The 26,680-nt window shown below is 47.7% G+C and overlaps 3 non-coding genes across 3 annotated transcripts; 2 read left to right on the forward strand and 1 right to left on the reverse strand.

The window, feature by feature from the left end:
- Positions 1-988: 988 nt before the first annotated feature.
- Positions 989-1,061, reverse strand: TRNAK-UUU. The gene has a single exon. It is a non-coding gene; the product is annotated as a tRNA-Lys (tRNA).
- Positions 1,062-6,509: 5,448 nt separating this feature from the next.
- TRNAA-CGC lies at positions 6,510-6,581 on the forward strand. Its single transcript has one exon. It is a non-coding gene; the product is annotated as a tRNA-Ala (tRNA).
- Positions 6,582-21,372: 14,791 nt separating this feature from the next.
- On the forward strand, positions 21,373-21,444 carry TRNAA-AGC. The gene has a single exon. It is a non-coding gene; the product is annotated as a tRNA-Ala (tRNA).
- Positions 21,445-26,680: the final 5,236 nt, after the last annotated feature.

The raw sequence follows: 26,680 nt of genomic DNA on the forward strand, positions 1-26,680 counted from the left end.
GAGGCGGAAGGAGAGAGGAGTAAGGAGTGGGTGATGCGAACGAGGGCGGAGGCGCGGTGAGGCTGCCACCCGGTGACCTGGGGACACCGGGTCCAGGGGTCTCGACGCAGCCGGACCCGAAGATGTCCGGGAAGGTTCTGGGTCTCAGGAGAAGGAATCCAGCACAGACGCGACACAAGCAGGAACGTTTACTGAAGCGGATAGTACAGTCTGCAGTTGTGAGAGCAGGTGTGTGTGTGCGTGCGTGTGTGTGTGTTTGTGTGTGTGAGAGCGCGCGAGGACGAGCCGCCATCCCCGAGGGGTTGGGTTCCCCTCCCCCATGTTTCACCGCCGGTTGGGAACCGGGGGATAGAATGTTCAGGACTCGGGGCTGGTCTCCCACGTTTCCTCTCTTGCTCAGAGCCTCCCGTGCTGGCGCCGCCACGCGGGGCCCGTCCGTGAGACGGGGCTTCTCGGGGAGCGCGGCCGGGACGCGCATCTGACCCCCGCTCCCGCCCCACCCCACCCCCGCGCGGCTGGGCACGGCCTCCTCCGCGCCGGCCTCCAGGCTTCCTCTTCGAGCCTAAGGAACCAGCACCCGACAAGGCGCGGAGGGTTTGCGTGCGGATCTGTAGATGGGAGGAGGATGTGGATAGGTGGGTGGGAGGCCCGGCCGGCTCCGCATCTTTTCTCTGCCCTCCAGGTACGAGGAAGGACCGGTGGGGCGGACACTTCTGTCCCACGAGAAAATCCACCCGTTTTTACCCAAACTGTGGGATTTGAGGTCGTCGGGGGCGGGGAGGTCCTTTCCAAACCCACTCCCGCCTTGGTAAAGGGGACCCCATCCTCCTCAGAGGAGGCACCACTCTCCGCCCTGGTGCAGGGGCCCTCATCCGCCCCAGTCGGAGCACCACTCCCCCGCCTGGATCCAATCTGCTTGACACGGGAGGGGAGAACTGTTCAAACACTTTTTGGATGTGAGAATTCAGGGGAAAAAGGTCAACTTCTCCGCCCGAGCAGGGACTTGAACCCTGGACCCTCAGATTAAAAGTCTGATGCTCTACCAGCTGAGCTACTCGGGCTCCCGTACTGGGACTCCTCTGACCGCCTAGGAAAGGTCAGGGCAGTCGCCTGATGTTGACCGGTTTTTTTGTTGACAACGTGTCGAAAGCAGCCGCTTGCACGCGGAACTCAGGTGCCCCGTGTGGGATAAATGGGGTCCCTTTTATTAAGGCGAGGGGTGGCGCCCCGTCTGGGGCGGATGGGGTCCCCTTTACGAAGCTGTAAGAAAAGCACCTCTCGGGGCGCCTGGGTGGCGCAGTCGGTGAAGCGTCCGACTTCAGCCAGGTCACGATCTCACGGTCCGTGAGTTCGAGCCCCGTGTCGGGCTCTGGGCTGATGGCTCAGAGCCTGGAGCCTGTTTCCGGTTCTGTGTCTCCCTCTCTCTCTGCCCCTCCCCCGTTCATGCTCTGTCTCTCTCTGTCCCAAAAATAAATAAACGTTGAAAAAAAATTAAAAAAAAAAAGAAAGAAAGAAAAGCACGTCTCCCGCTGGTCGGTACGTTGTGGAATTTCCTCCGGAAGTGAAGAGGAACTCCTGAATTCCTTCTGATAAGATGCTTCATATTTCATACTCTTCTACAATCTTTTTTCTTTCTGATATCTAAAGGCTGATACATTTTTTCTGTGAATGATCCAAGATTGTCTTCTAACCAAATCATTCACTCATAAAATGGGTGTGTTAAGATTGGAAAGAGGTTTCTGACTTTCTGCCAGTACATATTCCCTCCATGACTTCCTGCAGGCAGAAACCCATATTTAAATTTTCCACAACCCTCGGAATCCCTTAATATTCCAGAAATTACTTTGCAATCCACTGGGGAGAGAAATTCTTGGGTTTACACACACACACACACACACACACACACACACATATACATTCAGAAGGTTGATAATATACTTTTTAAAAGCTATTCGAGTATGTATTTGCTTTAAAAACAAAATGTGTAACAGTAAAAAGATAAGATATATATTTGAAAAGAGATTCAGATATATGTACTTTCAACAAGGGAAGTTATCATAAACAAGGTGAAATTCACATCTGAAAGGACACTTAGACATACATTTGAAAAGGTAGCAACTCATAGTGTATATCTTGGGGCAGTTGAAATAAAGGAAGTTTCCAAAGGAATTTTTATAGCTTAAAGTAGACTTACGGGTTCTGGGTTGGGGGTGGGGGGCGGTCAGGATAGTGTTAAGCTAAGGTTCCCTTTTGCCCCCAGCAAAGTGCCATCATCTAGGCAGCTGAACTCCTAGAGGGAGGTCACTCTGCCAGTTTCAAGGACTTGCCAATGGCTGTAGGCAGTAAGGGAATTTAATTTTTCATTTGCCTTAGTTTCCCCCATCACCATGGGCAGGACTTAAACCCCTTTCCTTAGTTCTTGGGCAGCCAGGAGTGTCCGAGGAATATCATACATGTCCCACCTGGGGGTGGGGGGCGGGGAATGGGTGCTGTAACCTGTACTTTGCCCTCAGCTTGCCCCACGCTCCCTCATCAAAGCCAGTGAGTTGTAATCTTCCATTATGGGTAAAGATGGTCCATTTAATAATTGAAGAGACAGAATTTGGGTAGTTACCTGGAGAAAAAATTGATTCCATATTCCACAGCATATAGCAGAATGAATTCCAAATAGTGTTTCCAGTTGTGATTCAAAAATCCAAAATTATTTAAAGAAAAATATTGACAAATTTTATTTCAAGAGAGCATCTGAAAGACTGGTCAGAGTATAGTAGTTTTTCTTCAGTATATTTACTCTTTTCCTACTTTCCAAATTTTATACAATAAATATGTACTATTAGAATAATCATGGAGTCAAACAAAACAAAACCTTCTGTAGGACAGAGTGAAAACCCACAAGCAAAGTCAAAGAGAAATCTCAGACTGGGAAAATAGAATTGCCCTTCATGTCACAAAAAGGATAGTTTCCACACGTCACTAAGTGTAGGCTTGATTAGGGTGTAAGAGAAAACATGCACAAAATCTCAGTGACTTCACAGTAAAAGCTTATCTCTGGCACATTACATCCTCCCCCCCCCCCCATCTCAATCTGGGATTGAGAATTAGGATGATAAAGCAGTGTAGGGGAGGAAAAACATCTTTTTCTCCTACCCAGTTTAAATTCACCGCCTGGGGCCCTGCAAATTAAACTGACCTAAAACACGAACAAGGGGAACATGAGCAGACGTGGGCTAAGGCACGCAGCCTGTGTTATGTGGCACTATTTCATGATGGAGCTAAAACGTGGGCTGATCCAGCATCTTAGCAGAGAAGAACACATCTGTAGAGAAGTGACAAAATAGAGGGAAAGGGTTTGGGACTTTCCTGCAGCAAACTGCGGGAAGGTCTGTTGGTGCACATGCATCGCGTCACCAACCTTCTACTTCTCCACGGCCAGAAAACTTCCCCAGGAGGGGGAATTTGTGACAGCCCTCATTTCTCAGAAGTGTCTGCTTTTACTCAGATAAAGGAAGTTGTGGGAACGTCTTTTCAAATCTGCTGATTCTCATTTACCTCCAACTAAAAAATAATCGTTTTGCCAAAATGGCATATTCTGGGGTGGCAGACTTCAGCTTCTATCTAGAATAGTGTCCGTTGCTATTTCAGAGGCAACGTGAGCTATGAAGAATTAGGCACCTGCTTTTAAAGTTCAAGAGAGAAGCCACATGCATCCATTTACTCATTTGGGTGGGAAAAAAATGGTCACACCTAACTTCAAGGGAGCCGAGAAACATGTTCCGAACGTACACCCAGAAAAGGAGAAGAGACGTATTTGGGAAAATACCAATTACTACGCCCCCATACATATAAAAGGAGCCTATGTATCAATTAGAAAGATATCCAAGACTTAGCAGAAAATTTGGCGAAGAATATAAAAAGATGGTTCACAGAAGGGAGATAGAAATGGGTCTTAAATATATGAATGTATGAAAAGATGCCCAAACTCATCGGAACAGAATTGGACACCAGAGCTAATCTGATTATGCACCAAATGGGTTGGTTATGAGTTGGTATTTAATAAAACCGAGTAATGGATATGCGGAAATTCATTATAACATCCTTTTTGTTCTTATCTATGTCAAAATGTTCTTCAGTAAAAAGGAAAGGAAAATTACACTAATTAATTCACACAAAAAGAAATAGAAAGTCTAAATAAATGCATATATATTACAGAAATTAAATCAATAAACAATGACCTTCCAAAACAGAAAGTACCAGAGCCAGATGGATTCGTTGGGGAATCATACCAAACATTTAAGGAAGAAGTTATGCCAATTCTCAACAATTTCTTCCAATAGATAGAAGCATCAGGAATACTTACTAATTCATTTTATGAGGCCAGCATCACCCTAACAGAAAAACCAGACAAAGGCATTCCTATAAAGGAAAGTTAAGATCAATATCTTTCATGAACATAAATGCAAAAATCCTTTTAAAAATAGCAAATCAGGGGCGCCTGGGTGACCAGTCAGTTGAGCATATGACTTTGGCTCCAGTCCTGATCTCGCGGATCCCTAAGTTCCAGCCCCGCATCGGACTATATGCTGACAGCTCAGAGCCTGGAGCCTGCTTCAGATTCTGTGTCTCCCTCTCTCTGCCCCTCCCCCACTCGTGCTCTGTCTCTCAGTGTCAAAAATACATTAAATAAATAAATAAATAAATAAATAAATAAATAAATAAATAATAGCAAATCAAATCCAACAATGTGCAAACAAGAATTAAACATGATGCCCACGTGGGGTTTACTGCAGGTACGCAAAGCTAGTTGGATGTTTGAAAATCAGTTGACCTAATCCACACATCAACAGGCTAAAGATAAACCACACGACCCTATCAATAGACGCAGAAAAGCATTTGATAAAAATCCAACTCTCGTTTATGATAAAAATTCTCGGCAAACTCAGAATAGAAGGGGAAATCTTCAGCTTGACAAAGAGTATGTATCTACAAAAATCCCGTAGCTAACGTTATTCTTAACCATGAGACACTCGAAGCTTCTGGCTAAAGTCAAGAGTAAGGCAAGAAGGTCCCCCTCAGCACTCCCCAATATCCATGAAGTACCAGCTCACAGAGTGAGACAAAAGAGAGAAATCAAGGGTGTGGGGAAGGAAGGTCTGCATTGGTCCATCATTACCCCCCAAGCGTGTTAGGGCTCCCTTTCAGTGTTGCGCCTGGTAGGAGTTTTGACAAATGGATAATGGCACCATCACAGCATCACTCGGAGTGGTTTCTGGCTCCAAGAAACGAGTTTCCTCATCCCACACGCCCCCAGCACTAGGTGGTGCTGGTGTTCTGGGTTCGGGCCATTCCACCCAGTAGGCGTGTCCTGGCGTCTCATTACTGCTGTCACTTGCACCTCCCTGACGACATATGTGGGACATCCTTCCCGGTGCTTACCTGGACTCCGCATGTCTTCTTTGGTGAGTGTTAATGCATTGGGCCTGTTTGGTTTGCTTTGGTTTTGATCAGAGGTTTGTTTTCTCGCTGTTGAGTTTTAAGAGTTTTTGTACACTTGGGATACCGGTCCGCTATCAAATCCGTGCCTTGAAAGTATTTCTCCCAGTCTACGGCTTGTGTGGTGAAGTCCCACTCGTCAGTTACTCTTTTTATGGATCCTGCGCCTTCGCTGCTGTCACAGTTTCTTCTGAACAGTCGCTGTTCTCTCCTGTCTAACTTCCGAGGTGAGAGGAGACCCTGGAGGGTGGCTGCCGCGGGGTCTGCGGTAGTTCGGGGGGTCTGGTGCGGGCTCCCTCCGCTCAGCCTTGCGGTGGGGGGGGGGGCGCCTCAGGTGAGCTGGTGTGGGTCCCCCTCTTCCGCGCAGCCCTGCGGGGTCTCAGCTGGACGCGATCAAACAGAAGCTGGCACGTGGTCAAGAAAAGAGAGAAACAAGGAATCGCCGGCTTCTCAAATGGAAGACTCTTCACGAAGTCCAGGTTCGCGGTGTCCGCCGCGGTGACAGCCGGAGCCGAGCCGTGGCCTCCGGGGACGAAGATGTGGGCAGGATTTCCACGTTTTCATCTACCTGGACAGGTGTTTCTCTGAGCGGGATCAGGTCGGGGGCGGCACCTCCCCAGATTCATTCACCTTTCCAACATGTGGGTCGCATTTTCCATAAGTCCTTGGCTGGTGGAGGGTCCTCGCCAGGGTCCCCGAGGACCCCCGCGTGCGCCCTGCTCGGTGCTGCGTGAGGCCGCCGGGACGGGGAGCGTTCTCGCCAGGGTCCCAGAGGACTCCCGCGTGCGCCCTGCCCGGTGCTCGGTGAGGCCGGCGGGATGGGAAGCAGGCGTCCGCAGCTCTGCTCGCTGCAGCCTAGAGCTGGAAGCTGGCGCCGCGTGCGGGATGCAGGCCCTTGGTGACACCCAAGGAGGCTGCAGATGGGATGCTTCCTCTCCGACCGCCGCGCGCAGGCCCAACGCCGAATAACCCGCGCTTTTAACAGGACAGGGAGGCTGCCCAGCCAGTGCTCTGCGCCAGGGGATGTAGCTCAGTGGTAGAGCGCATGCTTCGCATGTATGAGGCCCCGGGTTCGATCCCCGGCATCTCCACGGCAGCATTTTATCCCCATCCTTCCCCAGTTCAGCCCCTGCTCTAGAATCGCCAGAGAAAACAGGTTTTTTTTAGCCCGTTCTCATTTTTGCTGTTACCATTCTCTTTAGGTCGAGCTATTTCCCGTCTGCCTATGTATTTTACTGCCATTTCATTAACTGCCCACAGTAACTAACATTCCCTGCTTTCTGAAAACTCCCCTGGGGTGCAAAGCCAGAGGGGCCATCTTAAAAGTAAGTTCATCCTATGAAAGCGTCCAGGAGGAGGGAATACAGGTGCGTATGACAGAATGATTTAGCTCCATTCAATGAGGTCCCATCCATTCCACTTACCCCTGGAAAATAATCAGTAAACGCAAAATAGCTTTTAGTAATTATTTTAGGGGAGGGAGGGGGGAGGATTCCTCGTGTTGAGGTGGGAATTGGGTGTCAGTATTCAAGGGTCCACCCGAGGACCATTAGAATAATTTCTTCATACGCCGTCCTTACCATTTCATTTCTGTCTGGTTCTTTGGCTTTACTTAAGGATTCTGGGCAGGGGAGGTCTGGTCAGTGCAGGAGGTTCGGGAAGGCAGTAAGGTTAGAAAGAGCCCACGGGTGGGAAGAAACCCATAAAAGATTGCCTGACGGCCCTGGAGGCCCGAGTGGCGCTGCCATCTGGCATCTCTCGTCACATGGATTTTTAGGCTTATGTGATTTCCCATGGCACTTACATCCATTCCTTGATTCAACTCAGTGCTTTGAACTATTGATAATAAATAGCAACAATCTACCGTTTCTGTTCACATTTAAAAATACGGTGAACTGATACCATGTATTCACCTGCCCTTATTATAAGGAAATCCAATAGTTTACTTACGGAGGCTTTGTCGGGTGGCTTTTGTTTATTACCGTGTAACCGCACTATGAATCAGTGGATGGAGCCGAAAGGAGAGGAAGAGACGATTTATAAGCCGGATTTGCAGCTCTCTCTTAAGCACCATACCGGAGGTTTGTAGGAGACACACTGGGACACAGCAGAGGGCCGGATGGATTCTTCTTGAGGAGGTGGGTCAGGCAAAGCTTCACAAAAGCAGAGATGGTGATGGGTATTAGAGAACCAGTGCGAGGTTCACAGCGGGAAATGAGGATCATAGAGTTACCGTAGTCGTAACAAACATCGTGTGCACGGCATGAAGCCGTGGCAGAAAACGTTGGAAGACTTGGGTCGTTATGTGAGGCTGGATCACAGGATTCAGTAGGGAAATGTGGGGGATGTAGGACTGTGTGGTTCAGCGAGATTTTGGACTCTATCAGTCAGTGTTCTTGGTTGCAAAAAGCAAAGACTGCATATGGTTCACTTAAGTGGAGAAGAATATCTGCTTGGCCAGGTTTAGATTCATGCCAGCAGCCTTGAAAGCAAGCATCTGACTCTAAAACTGTCACATTCCCTGAACATAATAAAGAAGCGCAGACACACACACACACACACACACACACACACACACACACACACCACATTTCCAATGACCATGTCCCCATGTATGGATGCCTTCCCAAAGGATCTAGTAGGCAATGCAGAGACAATGAAACCTTATAAACAAGACATGGCCACAATCGGATTTTAATTTTACAAAGTTAATTCTGTAATGTGAAAATGGATTGGGAATGGAGGTGAGAGAAGATGAAAACAATTCAGTCATTATTGCAAAAGTCCTGAGAGCCTGGGGACCTGCACTGAGGAGTGAGCTTCAGGACATCAAAACCTGTGCTGAGGCCATTCCTTAGGAACCCAGGAGTGAGAAAGCCAGAGGCTGGTGTGCTCCCAATGACCTGGACAGTAGGCACAGCTGACTGTCTCAAAGATTGAGGTCCAGCAGGGGATTCATCTCTGGGACGGAGCTAAATTCTAAGAGCCTTGTCTGTTTGAATCTTTTAATATCTTAATTAATCATGCCTTCTTACCCATTGTTGTCACTTCCAATGGAATCTTTTCGACTGTGGGGAACAGTTAATTGACTTAGAAACCATCTGACCGCTTAACCCACTGTCTCTCGTTCTTGCTATCCCAGTTCACCACTCAAGACAAGAACCCCCCAATTCTCTACCCCATCTGGTACCTTCCAGGATAGACATACCCTCTGTCCTTCCAGTTTAATGACTTAAACGTGCAGTCTGTCTCCCCTGAATACTTCGACTCCACTCTTTGTAACTCAAGTTTCCATGCTTAACAACCCATCTAGCCAAACCTTCTTGCTTTAACTTAAACTGGCTCACCCTAATGACATTGCTGCTTCAAGCAGATCCAGCACATCCTTCAACTTCAGAATCAGGAGGGGTTGGGACCTCCCTGAGGCCACATTTCCAATTTCCGAACCATTACATTTCTATCTGCGTTAAAACAACAACAACACTCTGGCCCTTGGGAGCTATGGTCTATCCATTATCTCACTTTTCTCATCAAGAAGATTCTTCCTAGTTGAATGGATACTGAGACTGGAGCCTCACTTCTTCCACTGGGTCTTGGTGATATCAGCACCCAGGTAGACAGGTCACCAGATCAACAGCTTCTGGCTCCTTCCATCTCTGTTTTCCCAATCACCTTTGCTTCTACTGTCTTTAGCAGCTCACTTCCGTGGCCATCCTCTGCACCTGAGCAGAAATCAAGATTATGCTAAAATATTAAGTCCAGGGGCACACCTGGGTGGTGCAGTCAGCTAAGCACCTGACTCTTGATTTGGGGTCAGGTCATGATCTCAGGGTCCTGAGATCGAGTCTTATGTCGGGCTCTGCATTGAGCATGGAACCCACTTGGGATTCTCTCTCTCTCTCTCTGTCTGTCTCAAAATAATTAAATAAACATTTATAAAAAAAAAAGATCAATAGGACTGTCCCAGCCAGTGTAAAAAATATATACTAAGTCCATGTGGAATATAGTGATTTTTTCAAGAACATGACCTCTGGAAACATAATGCTAAGGTTTAGATCCCAGCTGCCCTGCTACTGTGGGATCCGAGGCAGACCATTTAGCTGATTTAAGCCTCGGTTCCATCATCTGTAAAATGGGGTGAATAATGATGCCAACTCACAGGGCTGAGTAAATATTAAATAAGATAATATATTTAATGTACTTAGCGTGATAACTGACTCATGGGAAAAAAAACTCAGTGAATATTAAATCTCTAGTATAAGGATAAAGTGAGTTAAATCTTGTAAAAGTCCTTGTGATGATGCCCTGGAGTAATGTGTGTGCTCAACAGTGTTAACTGCTATTATTAACAGTACTGAGATCTGCATTAGTGCCTGAGAGCTCCCGTGAGAGTAGTGTCTTCAAACAACACACGTTTACTATTTCATATTTCTAAGGATCAGAAGTCTGAAGTGGGTCCCATGGGGCTAATACCAGGCTGTCATCAGGGCTGTGTTCCTTCTGGAGGCTTCAAGGAAGGGTCAGTTCTCCGGACTTTTCCACCTCTTAGAGGTGCCAGTGTTCCTTGGCTTGTGGCTTCTCCCTCGCTCTTCAAAGAATCTTCCAATCGGTGTCTGAGTCTGATCCTCCTGACTCCCTCTTTCCCTTACAAGGACCCTTCTGGTTACACTGGGTACACATGGGTCATCCAGAATAATCTCTCCACTTCAAGATGCTCAAGTCAGTCCATCTTCAAAGTCCCATTTACTGTGTCAAGTAGTATTCACAGGTTTGGGAAGTAGGACACGGATGTCGTATGGGACCATTACGCCAGGCACTGCACTAGCTTACAACCCAGTTCTAATCTACTTCCTGGCAATTTCATCCCGTTACTTCCACAACTTCCGTCTTTCTACTGAATTGAAGCTCCCAGTTCCCTAGCTTTTCTTTCTCCCTGTGAATCTTCACTTCCTACAATTTCCTCTTTCCCTATGGCTATAGAAGGAATGTTTGTGACTGCCCAAGATTCACAGATTGAAACCTGGTCCTCTGTGTGATGGTGTTTGGTGGTGGAGCCCTTGAGCGGTGCTTAGGTCTTGAGGGTGGAGTCTTCATGACAGGATTAGTGACCTTGTAGAGGAGGCCTCAGAGCTGTCCTGTCCCTTTCACCCTGTGAGGGCACAGCAGATCCCGAATCTGCCTGCACCTTGATCTTGGGCTTCCCCGCCTCTAGGACTGTGAGAAATGCATTTCTGTTGCTCATACACCAGCTGATCTGCAGTATTCTGTTACAGCAGCCTGCACGCTCTAAGCCACACTCCCAGCCTAGAGTCTTTGACCCTCCCCTTCAAGCACATTTTGACAATGACCGCAGACTCCTTGGTTTCCTATGAGCACCCTCCCTCAGAAGTCTAACTGTAGATGACTCCAAACACACCTTCTTATTGTTTGCACAAAGATGGCTGCGTACACCTGGAGAACATGCCATCAGGAAAGTTAGTGCCCCTCTGAGAATTGAGTGGGTCATCAGTGCATGGTCCCCAAGGCCGGACCCAGAGTCTCCCCTGTGTCCCCACCCAGCATGAGGCCTGGGGAGCTCGGCTGCTGTTGCATCCCCCCACTCCTGCCCCCACTCAGAACAAAAACAAAGAGACCAGACCCTCTTCTGCAGGGGTCCGAGAGGCAGTCCATACCTCCGTCTCCTCCTGTGTAGGGATTCAAGCTGGCGTCATCTTCAGAGAGGAGGGAAGGAACAAAGATCAATGGCATCATTATGAATTTTGTCCCTTTGGGTCAGAATAGGACGTTGGGGACTTCAGTCCAAATTTCTATCTTTGAGGCAGAGAGAGAGGTGACTTCTGTTACTTTGCCAATGCCACTCTTCCTCTGTAGTTCCCTAGTAAGATTTACAGTAGCTGCTTCCGTTTCTTGAAACATCTAATCCTACTTTCTGTCCCTTCTGCTAATTTTGCCTCCTACTTTAAACATAAAAATGCAATCAACTGAAGGTTCACATAACTTTCTTCACTACCTTAAAAAATGTGCGTATCCATCCTTTTTAAATTGCTGTCTGCTAAAATGAAAGAAATATCCCTTGTCTCAGTGCTACTTAAGCTTGACTATCCACACAAAATCACCTGTGAATTTTGTTAAAATGAAAATTCCAGGGGCACCTGGGCAACTGTTGGTTAAGTGTCTGACGTCAGTGCAGGTCATGATCTTGTGGTTCATGGTTCGTGAGTTTGAGCCCTGCGTTGGGTTCTGTGCTGATGGCTCAGAGCCTGGAGCCTGCTTCAGATTCTGTGTCTCCCTCTGTGTCTATTCTTCCCCCCACTCTGGCTCTCTCTCTCTCTAAAATAAATAAACATTAAAAAAAAAGAAAGAAAATTCCATGGGTCTGGGGCGAGATCTGAGATTCTACATTTATAACCAGCTCCCAGTGATGTCAATGCTGATGAGGAAGCATAAGGCAGCCTGAGGGCCAAGCAAAAGCTAAGAATGCCCTCCCCCCTACCCCAGGTGGGATAATGTGTGATATTCTTCAGGGAATCTTGGCTGCCCTAGGACAAAGGAAAGGACAGAACACTATGGTTGAACCGACAGAGACAGCAGGACCTGAGTCTCCATCAGTTCACAAATATCTTCATAAATTACAAGAAAAGGGTGATCTCTTGGTAGCTTCATCTCCAGGAACTTCCTACTGTCCTAACGTTGATGCTTTGCTAGAGGGAAAAACAACCTTTGCTTGACAACAGCTCAGCCTCCAGTAATCTGTGAGTCTTCTATTAGCATATGGAAATCCCTTTAAGAAACCTCCTCTTGACTTTTTCTCCCCCAACTCCACAGCATATAAAGAGTCACCCCTCAGCTCTTTCTGCCCATGGGTCCTGTCCCCCTGTTTTAATAAAATCACCTCTTTGCACCAAAGATATCTTCAAGAATTCTTTCTTGGCTGTCGGCTCCAGACCCCACCATTACCCCCAAACCCTATCAAATGTCACTGGTCTCCATACTACACTTTTAGTGGCAAGAACTGAACCCCCCCAGGTCTAGTCCTCCAACTGTTCAAGCCATCGTGTCCTGCGTTTGCAGGGACCCTGTTCTGTCAATCGCTCTTTCTTTTTTCTTACATCTCTCCCTCTCCACTGGCTTCTTCTCATTATTATCTAAAATGGCTCAAATTTCTCCCCTAGCTGCATGTTCTCTTATGGTCCCCACTCTTCCTCTTCTCTGGACGCCAGATCTATTTCTTGAATTGCCAGTCTTTGCACCCTGTCTCTAGCCCTCATCTCACCCCCCCCATTCTCAGCCCTCAAACATGGCCTTGACCCCTAGAACTCCAGTGAATTGGTTACCAGAGTCACCAATGAGGCCTTTGTCTCTAAATCTAATGGACATATTCTGGCGAAGGTTGGACCTAGATGATCTTTCTTCCTACACTACACATCCTTCCTAAGCATTCTTGTGTACTAGATGGCTCTAACGCCCTCAATAAGCTGACACTTCTCAAAATATATCTCTAGTCTAGCACATCTCCACTTAGCTGCCCCATGGGTGCCGTGCCCTGTTTTGCCCCCACGTATCTAATCAATCACCCAGGACTCCCAGTGCTACTCTCCATTACCTCTCAAAACCGTATGCTACCTCCCTGCTCATTCACTCTAGGATGCATCTCCAGCCATTCTTCAAACTCCGAAACACCCACAGACCAACTTCCCTTCCCTCCTTGCACTGGGCTTTGTTAGCAAGGTCCTTAATCAAGGTTAAAACTAACCATGCCAATGCCTGGGAAGCCAAAATTTTCCAAAGAAACACACCTAACCATGCTCATGGGAGTCATTTTAAGTTCACAGAAACAAATATTAAATGGGTAGACACTGCTGCCTGGTGAAAATATTGTCCCCTGGTCATTTGCTTTCCCTGTCTTAATAATTGCTATTTTTCATTGTGGCACAACAAGAAATATCTTCTGTTTTTGTCCCAGGTTCCTAGCATGGAGCTTCTAAAACCCTTGTACTCTCCCAAATGATAGGAATGTCTTTTGTTACCCATAAGGAGCCCCTTTTAAGCACACCTGAATTTATGCTAATGTGGTAGGTTAGAAAGGGACCCCTCCATGGCCTTGGATTTGCTGGTCCCATAGCAACTGAGTGGTTACAGTGTTGCAATGTTCAGCCTCAACCACTGGCCTCTGGGAAGACAAGGTCTGAAGACTAACCACTATAAAAACTATTGAACAACAAGATTTGATGACTGTCCATCTTGGTGAAGCATCCACATGCTGGGGCGGGGGGATGCACCCACTTCCATGGGGACGGATGCTCCCATGCTCAGGACCCTTCCAGACCTTGCCCTATGTGTCTTTTCATCTGGCTGTTCACCTGCATCTTTTATTATATCTTTTATAAGGACTTGGTCAAGTAGATAACCTGACATCAAGTACTAACCTGGTAAGTAGAGTTCTGTGAGCTACTTCAGCAAGTTAATTGAATCTGAGGAGGCAATTGTGTGAACCTCCAGTTTATATCCAGTCAGTCAGAAACACAGGTAACACCCTGGACTTGTGATTGGCATCTGAATTGGGGCCATCTTTTTTTTTTTTAATGTTTATTTATTTATTTTGAGAGGGAGAGTGTGTGTGTGCAAGTGGGGGAGGGGTGGGAAGAGAGACAGCGAGAATCCCAAACCATCAGCACAGAGCCTGATGAGGGGCTCAATCCCACAAACCTGTGAGATCATGACCTGAGCCGAAACCAAGAGTCGGACGCTCAACCAACTGAGCCACCCAGGGGCCGTCTGGTGGGACTGAGCCCTTAACCTATGGAATCTGATAGTGTCTCCAGGTACATAGGGTCAGATATGAATTAAATTTGTAGGACACCCAGTCAGTGTCCGCTGATAATTGGAGAATTGCTTGGTGCTGTTGGGGGTGGGGAGGGGAACACATCAGACTCACTGTTACCTGACACTGGGTTTATTTCGGGGGGAGGGGGGCATCAGCCAAAAGACACAACCAAGCCAAAGAGTAGGAAAAGGAAGGGTTTTATTTGCAAGAAATAAAGGAGAACACCAGGGATATTTCCCAAAGCAGTGTCTCCTCAAAAACAAAACTGGGAAGTTTTAGCCTAAGAGTGCATCCACATTCATGAAGGGGCTTTCACAATGGGGACTTCCGCATGGAACTGGGGCAGAAGTCATATTAAGGTGACAGACCAACTTCTTTATTTCCCCCGTTTTCCAGCCCCTGACAACCACTTTTCTGCCCTGTTTTTTATGAGTTTGACTTTCGCCCACCCTGATTCCACATAGAAGTGACACCTTGCCATATTTATCTTCTCTGTCTGGCTTATTTCATGTAACATAATGTCCTGAAGGTCCACCAATGTTGTCACAAATGGTAGAATTTTCTTTCTTGTGGCTGGATAATACAGCACTGAATATATATGCCACATCTTCTTTACCCATTCATTTGTTGGTGGACACTTAGGTTGTTTCCATATATTACTATTGCAAATAATGATGCAGTGAACATGAGTCAATAGATATCTCTTCAATATCTATCTTAATTTCTTTTGAATATTAAAAGGTGATTCTAATAGCCAAATTCCAGTGTGTGTGTGCAGGAATTTCTCCACACCAATAAGCAATGCTCTGTGTGTCAGCTGAGTGTCCTAGCGTTCAGCTGTATTCTGATGCTATCTACCTGGAGATAGAATTGGATCCCATAGGTTAAGGGCTCCATCCCACAGAACTGCCTCTCCTCTCCCCTCCTCTGCTTAGGACACCAGTCACAAGTCCAGGACACCACCTGTACTTCTCACTGACTGACTATAAACCAGAGGTTTCCATGACCCTCCCTCCTTGGGTTTGATTAATTTCCTAGAACAGATCACACTGCTCAGAGAAACAGTTTACTTACTGGATTAAAAGGGTATAACTCAGAACAGCCAGATGGGAGAACTGCTTAGGGAAAGGGCATGGAGTTTCTCTGCCCTCCAAGTGTGCCACTCACCCCCAGTCTCTACGTGATCACCAACCCAGAAGCTTTGTTCCAAATCCTGTTCTTTAGGGTTTCGGTGCAGAGAAATCTCCGTGCTTAGGCATGACTACGCAGGCATGATCGATAAAATCGTTGCCCATTGGTAGTTGATTTGACTTTCAGCCCATCTCCCCTTCCTGAAAGTTAGAGAGGTGGGGCTAGAAGTTCCAACCTTCGTTGCCGCAGGGCTGGTTCTCCTGGCACCCAGCCCCCAACGGCAGGAGCCGTCACTATTAACATAACAAAACACATCTTTGCCGCTCTAATGACCTAGGAAATTCTGTGGGTTTTAGGAGCTGTGTGCCAGCAACAGGATGAAAACCAAATGCAAACTTTCTCTTATTATAAAGCACAATATCACAGACATACACACGCGGAAGTAGAGTTGCTGGATCATATAGTAGCTCTGTTTCTAATTTTTGAGGAGCTCTATATTTTTAGTGCCAGCAACAGGATGAAAACCAAATGCAAACTTTCTCTTATTATAAAGCACAATATCACAGACATACACACGCGGAAGTAGAGTTGCTGGATCATATAGTAGCTCTGTTTCTAATTTTTGAGGAGCTCTATATTTTTAGTGGTGGCTGCTCAAATTCCCACCAACAGTGTAGACGGGTCCACTTTTCTCCACATCCTTGCCTACAGCCCTGACTTTTTGCCAATAGCCATTGGAACAGGTGTGAGGTGGTATCTCATTGTGGTATTTATTTGCATTTCTCTGATGATGAGTGCCGTTGAACACTTTTTCATGTACCTGTTGGCCATTTGTAGGTCTTCTTTGGAAAAGTGTCTATTCAGTTCCTCTGCTCATTTTTAAATTGGATTGTTCGATTTTGCTATTGAGTTGTATGAGTTCTTTATATATTTTGGATAGTAAACCCTTATCAGATAACTAACCAGATATATGATTTGCAAATATTTTTGCTTATTTTATAGGTTATCTTTTCATTTGTTAATGATTCTCTCTGTTGTGCAGAAGCTTTTTGGTTTGATGTCGTCCTGCTTCTGTATTTTTGTTTTTATGTCTCTGCTTTTGCTGTCAAATCCAAAAAATCATTGTTGAGACCAGTGTCAAGGAGCTTACCCTGTGTGTTTTCTTCTAGGAGTTTTATGGTTTAGGTCTCATACTTAAGTGTGTAACCCACTTTGAGTTAACTTTCGTGTATAGAGTACGATGGGGGTCCAGGTTCATTTTGCATGTGTCTGTCCAGTTTTCCCAGCACCATTGATTGAAGAGACTATCCTTTCCCTATTGTATATTCTTGGGTCCTTTGTCATAATTCATTGGCCATATACGCAAGGGCTTATTTCTGAGCTATTTTGTTCCATTGATCTATGTGTCTGTTTTCACGACAGTATCATACTGTTGGTTCCTACAGCCTTGTGGTACGGTTTAAAGCCAGGAAGTGTGAAACTTCCAGCTCTGTTCTTTCTGGGATTGTTTGGCTCTTCCATGTCTTTTGTGATTCCATACAAACTTTAGGATTTTTTTTCTTTTACTATAAAAAATGTCATTGGGATTTTGGTAGGGATTACATTGAACCCGTAAATTGCTTTGGGTAGTATGGGTACATTTTAACAACATTAATTCTTCTAATCCATGTACATGGATATATATCTTTCCATTTTCTTAATGTCTTCTTCAATTGCTTTCATCAATGTCTTATAGTTTTTAGTATATAGATCTTTACTTCCTTGGTTATATTTATTCCTAGGTATTTTATTCTTTTTAATACAGCTATAAATAGGATTGTTTTGTTTCTTTTTTCATGTAAAATTTTTTTAAGTTTTTATTTAAATTCCAGTTAGTTAATATACAGTGTAATATTAGTTTCAGGAGTACAATTTAGTGATTCAACACTTCCATACATCACCCAGTGCTCATCACAAGTGCCCTCCTTAATCCCCATCACCTAGTTCACCCTTCCCCCCACCCTCCCTCTGCTGACCACCAGTGTGTTCTCTGTAGTTCAGAGTCTGTTTCTTGGTTTGCCTCTCTCTCTTTTTTCCCTTTGCTCATTTGTTTCTTACATTCCATATATGAGTGAAATCATATGGCATTTGTCTTTCTTTGACTTATTTCACTTAGCATAATACTCTCTAGCTCCATCTATGTTGTTGTAAATGACAAGATTTCATCCTTTTTTATGGCTGAGTAATATTCTATTGTTTATATATACCACATCTTCTTTAAAATGGGATTGTTGGGGCGCCTGGGTGGCTCAGTTGGTTGAGTGTCCAACTTCGCCTCAGGTCATGATCTCATGGTTTGTGAGTTCGAGCCTCGTGGGGCTCTCTCGAGCCTGCGTGGGGTGGGGCTCTGTGCTGACACCTCAGAGCCCGGAGCCTGCTTCGGATTCTGTCTCCTTCTCTCTCTGCCCCTCCCCACTTGTGCTCTGTCTCTCAAAAATAAATAAATGTAAAAAAAATTTTTAATGGGATTGTTAATTTCTCTCAGATCGTTTGTTATTAGAAACACGACTGATTCTTGTACATTGATTTTATATGCTGCAAGTTTACTGACTTGTTTATTAGTTTTCCTAGATTTTGGTGGTGTCTTTAGGGTTTTCTATACATAGTGTCATGTCACCTGCAAATAGTGAGTGTTTTACTTCTTCTTTTCCAATTTGTATGCCTTTTATTTCTCTTTTATTTTTTTATGTTTATTTATTTATTTAGAGAGAGAGCATGAGCGAGCACAGGTGGGGGAGGGGCAGAGAAAATCCCAGCAGGCTCCGCGCTGTCAGCCCGGAGCCTGGCATGGGGCTCAGTCTCACAACTGTGAGATCATGACCCCGGCAGAAATCAACAGTCAGACATTCAGCCGACTGAGTCACCCAGGGCCCCTGATGCCTTTTATTTCTTCTTCTTGCCTGACTGCAGGAGCTAGGACTTCCAGTACCGTGTTGGATAAAAGTCCAGAGTGTGTTTACTCCCTGTACTTACCATCTGTCTTTCCAAACTCGGGGGCAGTAGTTGCTGATTTTTCAGCCTGTTTTGCTTTTTACTGGTTAGTAGGATGAAGTGGTAACTTCCAAAGTCCTTACCTATGGAATCAGAAACTGGAAGTCTGTTGGCTGGGGTTTTTATTTATGTTTTTGCCTCTGTGTTTGTTAGTGAAATTGTCCTGTAATTTTTCTTTCTTAAGTTTTCTCCATTGAGTTTTGGTGGCAATATTATACTTCTCTCCTAGAATAACTTATAAAGCTTTTCTGTTTGCTGGAATATTTTGTATAACAGAGGTTATCATTTCCTTTCAGATTTCATATCCTGTGCCAATAAAATAATATCAGGCTAGAAAATATATTTTATGGAAATGTTGCTCAAACTCTCGATTCAGCTTTCTAAATGGCTGTATGTTGAATCAGATTTTCTGTAACTTCTTGGGTTGGTTTTGATAACTGGTACATTTTTATACATTTTCCATTTCTCTGTTGGAATTGAGGGGAATGAAAGCGAATTTCATGATTTCTCCCATCTGAAATCTCCTAAGTGGCCACTGAAATATTCTGTTGGTTTATTTATGCAAGCATCCATCTGTCTATCCATTCACTCATTCACTCTTTAAAAAAAAAAATGACTCATATTACTTGGGCCAGGTACTGTAGGATTAGGGATAGCAGTGTCTTGGCCAACCTTCAGGAAGGGGCGCAATGATGCCTACCTCCAGGTTACACAGTAGATAACTAATAGTCACCGCAGGCCTTAAACACATTTTCTCTTTAGTAAATAATAATTGCTCACAAAAAAATAATTTTTATCCTTTCCTTTAAGATAGCAGACTATTATCAGGAACCACACTCCCGGAAAATCGAGTTGCAAGGTTAAACGAAGACCCGTGATTGCCCTTTCGTGTTTCTCTTTTTATCCTGAGAAAACTGGTCTTTTTGCGGACTGGCTAGTGTGTGTGTCCACCAGAGGGTCCGGTGCCTTCCTTGAAAACCATCACTGGCCCTGGGGAAGGGAAGGGCCATTGAACTCGAGACGACTCAGTTTTGCGCAGACTGTGTGGGCCCACCACCCCCAGTGCGGGAACACACGCTAGCCTCCCCCCCTCCCCCCCCCCCCCCGCCAGCGGGGAGGAAGGGTGTGGAGTGTGGGGCGCGGGCCCGGGGCTCCCCCAGCCGGGAGGAAGGGCGCGGGGCGCGGGCCAGGGGTCTAGCAGCTCGCTGCCGGCCCCTCCGAGCCGCTCACACGTCCGCGCCTCTGAGCGCGGCAGCCTCAGCTCTGCGCTCCTTTCTCCCCGCATCCCCTCCGTCCTTCCAGATTTGCTCTTGGGTCACCGGGTGTGCGCACTCGGGCGCCAAGCCTCGGCTCGCAACCCTTGGGGAGAAAGGGGCCCCGATGGCCGAGAACCACGTCTGTGTAGCAAATAAAGCCCCACGGAAGCCCTCCACGGTATGCCTCTCTCACCTCCTTCCAGGCCCTTTGTTTCAAAGACGCAGAACTCCCAGTCTCCGAATTTGGGTTGCATTCTTTGGATAAAATGGGGGCCACGAGCCGAGGGCAGCACTTTACATCTCCGCCCTTTGGCTCCCCAAGTCGAGGGGAGAGGAAGCAGATCGTTCTTGTGACAGAGTTCCCTCCACCGGCCCCAGTTTTCCAAGGAAAGGTGGGGGGCTGTTTCTGGATCCCGGGAATAGGGTACAGGGCGATTGCTGGAGCCCGGGGACGGGGTGCAGGGCTATTTCTGGATCCCGGGAACGGGGTGCGGGGCGATTTCTGGGTCCTGGGATGGGGTGCAAGGCTGTTTCTGGATCCGGGGAATGGGGTGCAGGGAGGTTCCTGGAGCCCGGGGACGGGGTGCAGGGAGGTTTCTAGATCCCGGGATGGGGTGCAGGGCGATCTGGAGCCCAGGACGGGGTGCAGGGAGGTTTCTGGAGCCCGGGGACGAGGTGCAGGACGGTTTCTGGAACCCGGAACGGGGTGCAGAGCAATTTCTGGATCCCGGGATGAGGTGCAGGGAGGTTTCTGAAGCCTGGGACAGGATGCAGAGCGCTTTCTGAAGCCCAGGAATGGGGTGCAGGTTCCTGGACCCTGGGGACGGGGTGCAGGGAGGTTTCTGAAGCCTGAGAATGGGGTGCAGGGCTGTTTCTGGATCCCGGGAATGGGGTGCGGGGAAGTTCCTGGAGCCCGGGGACGGGGTGCGAGGAGGTTTCTGGAGCCCCGGAATGGGGTGCAGGCCTGGGGACGGGGTGCAGGGCGGTTCTGGAGCCTGGGGATGGGGTGCAGGGTTGTTTTGGATCACGGGATGGGGTGCAGGGCGGTTTCTGGAGCCCGGGGATGGGATGCAGTGAGGTTTCTGAAGCCCGGGACGGGGCGCAGAGCAGTTTCTGAAGCCCGGGAATGAGGTGCAGGGCTGTTTCTGGAGCCCGGGGGCGGGGTGCAGAAGTGGGGGGAGAATTGGGGGCAGTTTGGAAGGTCCCGTTGGCAAAGCGGTTTTTCCTTCCCTGAAGCACCTGTCCTTTGGCCCACGTGCCTCCAGAGGGAAGAGCGAGGCACTGACGGGGGGAAGCTGTGGGAGCGTGTTTCTTTTTTTTTTTTTTTTTAATTTTTTTTTTTAACGTTTTATTTATTTTTGAGACAGAGAGAGACAGAGCATGAACGGGGGAGGGGCAGAGAGAGGGGGAGACACAGAATGGAAGCAGGCTTGTGGGAGCGTGTTTCTTACAGGTTCCCCATTCGCGTGTCCCCGCGGTTACTGCGGGGACGGCTTGCAGGTCAGGGTTCCTGGGCAGTGGGTTTCCGTAGACAGAGATGGAAACCCGAGTTCCCCGAACCACACACGCATGTAGAGTGTGAAGGGGGTAAATTTGTATCGTTCTGTGAAGACAGTTCGGAAAAGCCGGCTCTTCCGCGGTGGGGATGTAGCTCAGTGGTAGAGCGCATGCTTAGCATGCATGAGGTCCCGGGTTCGATCCCCAGCATCTCCAGCCTTTTGTCCCCTCGCAGGGGACACGGGGACACGGCTTCCTTCTTGCTTCCGGCCCGGGTCCATCCCCGCAGAAGCCGATTAATCTTACCCCCTTCCCATCCCCCGCGGCAGCGGTGTGCGGGGCTGTCCACGGAACCCCTCCACCGTCTCCACTGCGTGCCTGGCCGCGCTTGCCCACAAAGCGAAGCAGGAGCGGCTCCCCCCTCCCTCCCCCGCCCATGCAGGAAGAAAGCCTTGGGGACTTGGTGACGTTTGTCCGTGAAAAGTCTGCACCAGAAGGTTTGCGGATGAATCCGTATCTTCGCTGAGTTTCCAGGCCGTGGCCGCCAGAGGCTCCCCGGGGTGGGGGTGGGGTGCGGACGCGCGACAGGGAGGAGGGTCCCTCCCCCAGGTGGGGCGGTGCGGACGCGCGACAGGGAGGGGTGTCCCTCCCCGGGGTGGGGGTTTGCGGACGCGCGACAGGGAGAGGGGTTCCCTCCCCGGGGTGGGGGTGCGGACGCGCGTGGGAGGCCCTCCCCCCTCCTCCCCAGCCCGACCTCTCGCCCCCGGGTGCGACCCCGGGAGGGCTGGGTCCGGGTGTGCTCTGCGCGAACCGGGTGTGCAGGTTGCAGACTCAACCCGGAGAATCTATGCCCGTAGACGCGGCGCCTGCGGGTGAGGACCGTCCACCGCCGGGTCTGCCGGGTCTCCGAACGCGGTGTCCTGTCCCTCGTGCCTCAGCCTCCACCTCTCCACCTGGGACCCTCTGTCACCTCTGCCAGCTGGGGGTTTAGGGAACGGTTTTCTGTGGCTTCGCTCCCCCCACCCCCAGGCAGGCCTCCCTAGAGTCCCAGGGACCGCAGACACGACCCTGAACGTCCCAGATTCCTAGCAGGTGCAGGAGCCCGGCCTAAACTGTGACCGTGGCCAGCATCCTTTATGTCAGACCTTAATATCCCTGTCTGTCACCACGGCTGGCCCCCTGACTCCAATGGTGTCTACTGAAATTCTCTCCAAATGCCCTCAAAGGTGGGATGAGGGATAAGCCAGGTCGTCTGCAGGTTTTTTCCTTTCTCAGTTAGGCTAAACTAATCTAGAGACGCCACTGGCCACTCAGATTGTCGCAGATATCTGAGTAGTCCCCAGGCTGGCCACGTCAGGGGCAGCTGGAGGCCACCAATCGGATGGAACTTAAGTTCTCCACGTTCAGTTCCATTAAGTAGAGAGAAGAGGGCTCTCTCCCCCTCTCCCCCACCCTCCTTCCCTCTCTCTCCCCCTCCCTTTGTCTCCCTCTTCCACACATCTCTGTCACTCTCTCCCTCTCCCCTCCTCTCTCCCTCTCTTTCTTCTCTTTTTTTCTCCTTCTTTCCCTCTTCCCCCCTCCACCTCTCTCTCTGTCTCTCCCCTCTCCCCCTCTCTCCCCCTGAGGTCCCTAGTTTGCAAAGCTGGTCATTGGGAAGAAAGGAGATCATCTAATCATTGAGGGCCATCTGGGACAGAAGGCATATACCCTAAACTCTCCTTCCCCAGATTTAAATTTGGAGGTATCTCTCCGTGATCTCTGATATAGACTCTGATATAGACTCACAAGTTTCCTGAAATAAAATTACTCCTGGAATGCAGGGGTTGATATTGGTAACTTGGGGCTACGTCTTCATAAAGGAGGGCTTGTTTTAATGTGTCATGCGAGTCTGGCTCCCTGATAGGAAGATAATAATGTCTTTAACAATATTTCAAGAGATGACTATTTTAATCACATAAAGCCAGATCTCATTTTTTTTGTAGTTTTGTTTTTTGTTTTTTGTTTTTGCCCAAAGAATATTAAGAGGAGCAAAGATAGAAAGCAATGCAGCTATTTTCTAAGAACACAGAAAGGAGCAGAGCTGACATCTGGGGAAAATGCAATTTGCTGATCTTTATTCCTTAGCATTGAAAAGGATAAGGACTCCTTTTATTTAGGAACAATGAAATTTCTCTGAGCCCACACTGAGTTTGACTCCACTTAGCAGTTTCTACAGTCTTGTGGCTAGAGAAAATTAGAGGCGAGCCTAGGTCGTTTCATGAAAAGAAATATACCTTATTCCTTTCATTTCAAGGAGAATGAGACATAGCCGACCTGCATGGGAGTACTGGGTGATCCTCGCACAGTTTAATCTTAAATTGTGACCATGGGCCTCTTGGTAATTGAAAGTAAGATATGTCCAGGTATGTAGATAGCACAGAAGGCTAATCTCTTTTCTTTCCTGCCTGTATTGGGTCTTCAGGTACGAAGAGAGGACAAACCAGATGAGGAGACAAGCCAACTGCTCTTCTCATGCAGACATTTACATAGAACCAGACTGCATTCCGGGCACCAGGATGTCAGCAGAATGCAGCAAATCTGGGAGAGCTTAAACACTCAGCCTGGGGTCAGGTTTAAGAGCTAGAAGTTCCTTGAGCCCGAAGGTCTTGCTGGTCTCCTGGGAGCTGTACAGGTGTTTTCTCTTGGCAATTGAACATCTTCTTACTTGGTGAGCTAGTTCCTGTTCTCCAGAGAAATATACCAGTGCTGTGTGTGTGTGTGTGTCTGTGTGTGTGTGTGTGTGTAGAGACAGAGAGACAGAGAGACAGAGACAGAGACAGAGAGAGGGAGAGACTTATTTTAAGGAACTGGCTCACTCAGCTGTGGGAGCCGGCAAGTCTGAAGTCTGCAGGGCAGGCTGAAAAGTCTGGCAAGAGTTGACGGGGCAGTCTTGAGTGCAGAGGCAATCCAGAAGCCGAATGTGTCCTCCTTGGGGGAACTACTCTTAAGGCCTTCAGGTGTTTGGATGAAGCCTACCCACCTTATGGAGGGTAATCTGCTTTACTCAAGGTCTACTAATATAAATGTTAATCGCGTCTAAAAAAAAACATGTTCACAGCCACAACGAGACTGGGTTCTGACCAGACAGCCGGGCACCACAGCCTAGCCGAGTTGACACAAAAAATTAAACTGTCACACTTTGTTCTTAGGTCCTGGCATTCTCGTGTGTAAAATTTTATCTAACAAAAGTCTGCCAATTCTCCAGGGAAGCAATGATCCCTACCTTTGTGAAGAAATAGGAATCACTTTGAGGAAGAATGGCATGTGTTCTAGGAAAGCCACAGTATGGTGGCCCACCGATACATTGTTTTGTATCTAAATGGAGCCACTTAGGGACAAAGACCATTTCTCTACCCTTTGCTACTTTCCTCGGGCATTGGATTCATAGACTTGGAAGTCTAGAAATGGCAGCAACACTTGATTATGGACGAGGCTCTACGACGTGTAAAGCATCCAGGCTCATGCTCAGAGTTTGCAGGTGCGCTGGCCTCCAGTTCAACTTCCATATTCTTCTTCTAATGTGATCATGTGAAAGTTTATGCAAAACATCCTGTTATTAAAATTAATTATGAGATATTTAAGACATTAATACAGAGAATGTTACAATAGACCTCATAAACTCATTATCCAAATCTTTCTTTTTCTAGGAAAATGATGGACCCCTACCTTCTCGTTTCCCTTCCTCTCTCCATGTGGACCCTTGCAGTCTACACCTTACACTAGAAGTCTGTTGTACTGACCCCCTAACAGCCCACTCTGCCCTCTGCACTGCCTGCACCTCTCCTGTCTTCTTCAAAGTGCCTTTTCCTGCACCCCCACGTATCCTGGTGCGGATTGCCCGCCACCTCCGTCCCAGATCTCACTCACCCATGCTCCCCACATTCCCCGCTCCTTTGCCTCCCCCCTCAAACCCCTTGGAGGCTCTGGCCTCAGTGTGCTCCTCACTCAGTCTTTGCTTTTGCTCCCCTTGTAATGGCCCCTTACCTGGTTACCCCCATTTGATCCTTCTCCCCCAAGCCTCCATGGTATCCCTGTTCTTAACTTTTCCTTCCCAGGCTGAAGCTGTCCCCTTCCCAACACATCAGGGGTTCCAATTCTGAGTGCCCCATATTTCTTTCCATGTCTCCCCACCTCTGGTTGTTTTCTGAAACTTTGGACCTGATCACTGATCAGACACATATTTCTGTTTGTGCTTCCCTGACTGCCTTCCTTTCTTTCTCCCTCCCTCCCTCCCTCCCTCCCTCCCCCCTTCATTCCCTCTCTCATTCCTCCCTCCTCCTCCCTCCCTCTTCCCTTCCTTCCCTCCCTCTTTCCTTCTTTCTTTCCTTCCTTCCTTCCCCGCCTACTTCCCGCCTACTTCCCTCCTTCCCTTCCTTCCTTCCTTTATTCCTTCTCCCCCTTCCTCTTCCTTGCTTCTTTCCTTTCTTTCTCCTTCCTTTTTTACTTTCCTTTTCTTTTTGCTTTTGAACTTGAATTTTTGTCCAGCTTTTTAGTTAGGACATAGGAACCTCTTGCACTTTCCTCCCATTCCCCCTTATTCAGTAGTTCCCTTTTAAAATAAATTTATTTCAGTTAAGTTTGGGGCAAAACACAGGAAAAAACTTAGTTCTTCCTCAGAGGAGGATGCCTAGGACAGCCATAACCAAATAACACAAACTATGTGGCTGAAACGATAGAAGTCTATTACCTGGCAGTTCTAGAGGCTACACATCCAAGATCAAGGTGCAGGCGGGGTCGTTTCTCCTGCTCTATGCTCCCCCCACCCCCAGCTTTTAGTGGTTTGCTGGAATCTTCTTTGTCTTGTGGATGCATCACCCAGACGCTGGTGTTCATGTTCACACGTGTGCATGTCTGCCTCCAAATCTCCCCTTGTACAAGGACAGGGGTATATATGCATCCATAGTACATATATAATATATCAGAGAGCCCCACCCTACTCCAGGGTGACTTTATCTTCACTAGTTATATCCCATTCTGCAAGCCTGGGGGTTAGGATGTCAACATATGGATGTTTAGGGGACGTAGTTCCACTGATAACACCTGTTAGCTAGTGGTACATCAACTCACCCTATTCTCAACAGAGAAAGCACTCAGAGGGTCATGAGAAATCACTGCAATCACGAAAAATCTCCAGGCTCTAGTATCCGTGCTCCCTTATGTAGCTATTTTGCGTCTAATGTTCGTCAAGCAATTTTACATCAAATTGGCCCACAGTCTCATGGTGTTTGCTCTTTCAGTTCACTCACAGTCCTTTCCCTGTGCGAGTCTACTTCTGGGAGACCCTCGCTGGAATAGGTTCCCCAGCTTCTGCCTCTTTTTGCTTTCATGATAATTTTATTTAAAGTGCCTTCCAGACCTTCCCACCACTGGACCTTGGTCAGGTTTATTTCATTGCACCTCAGCACAGATTCCT

Source organism: Prionailurus bengalensis, chromosome B2 (genome assembly GCF_016509475.1).
Source record: "Prionailurus bengalensis isolate Pbe53 chromosome B2, Fcat_Pben_1.1_paternal_pri, whole genome shotgun sequence".
NCBI lineage: Eukaryota > Metazoa > Chordata > Mammalia > Carnivora > Felidae > Prionailurus > Prionailurus bengalensis.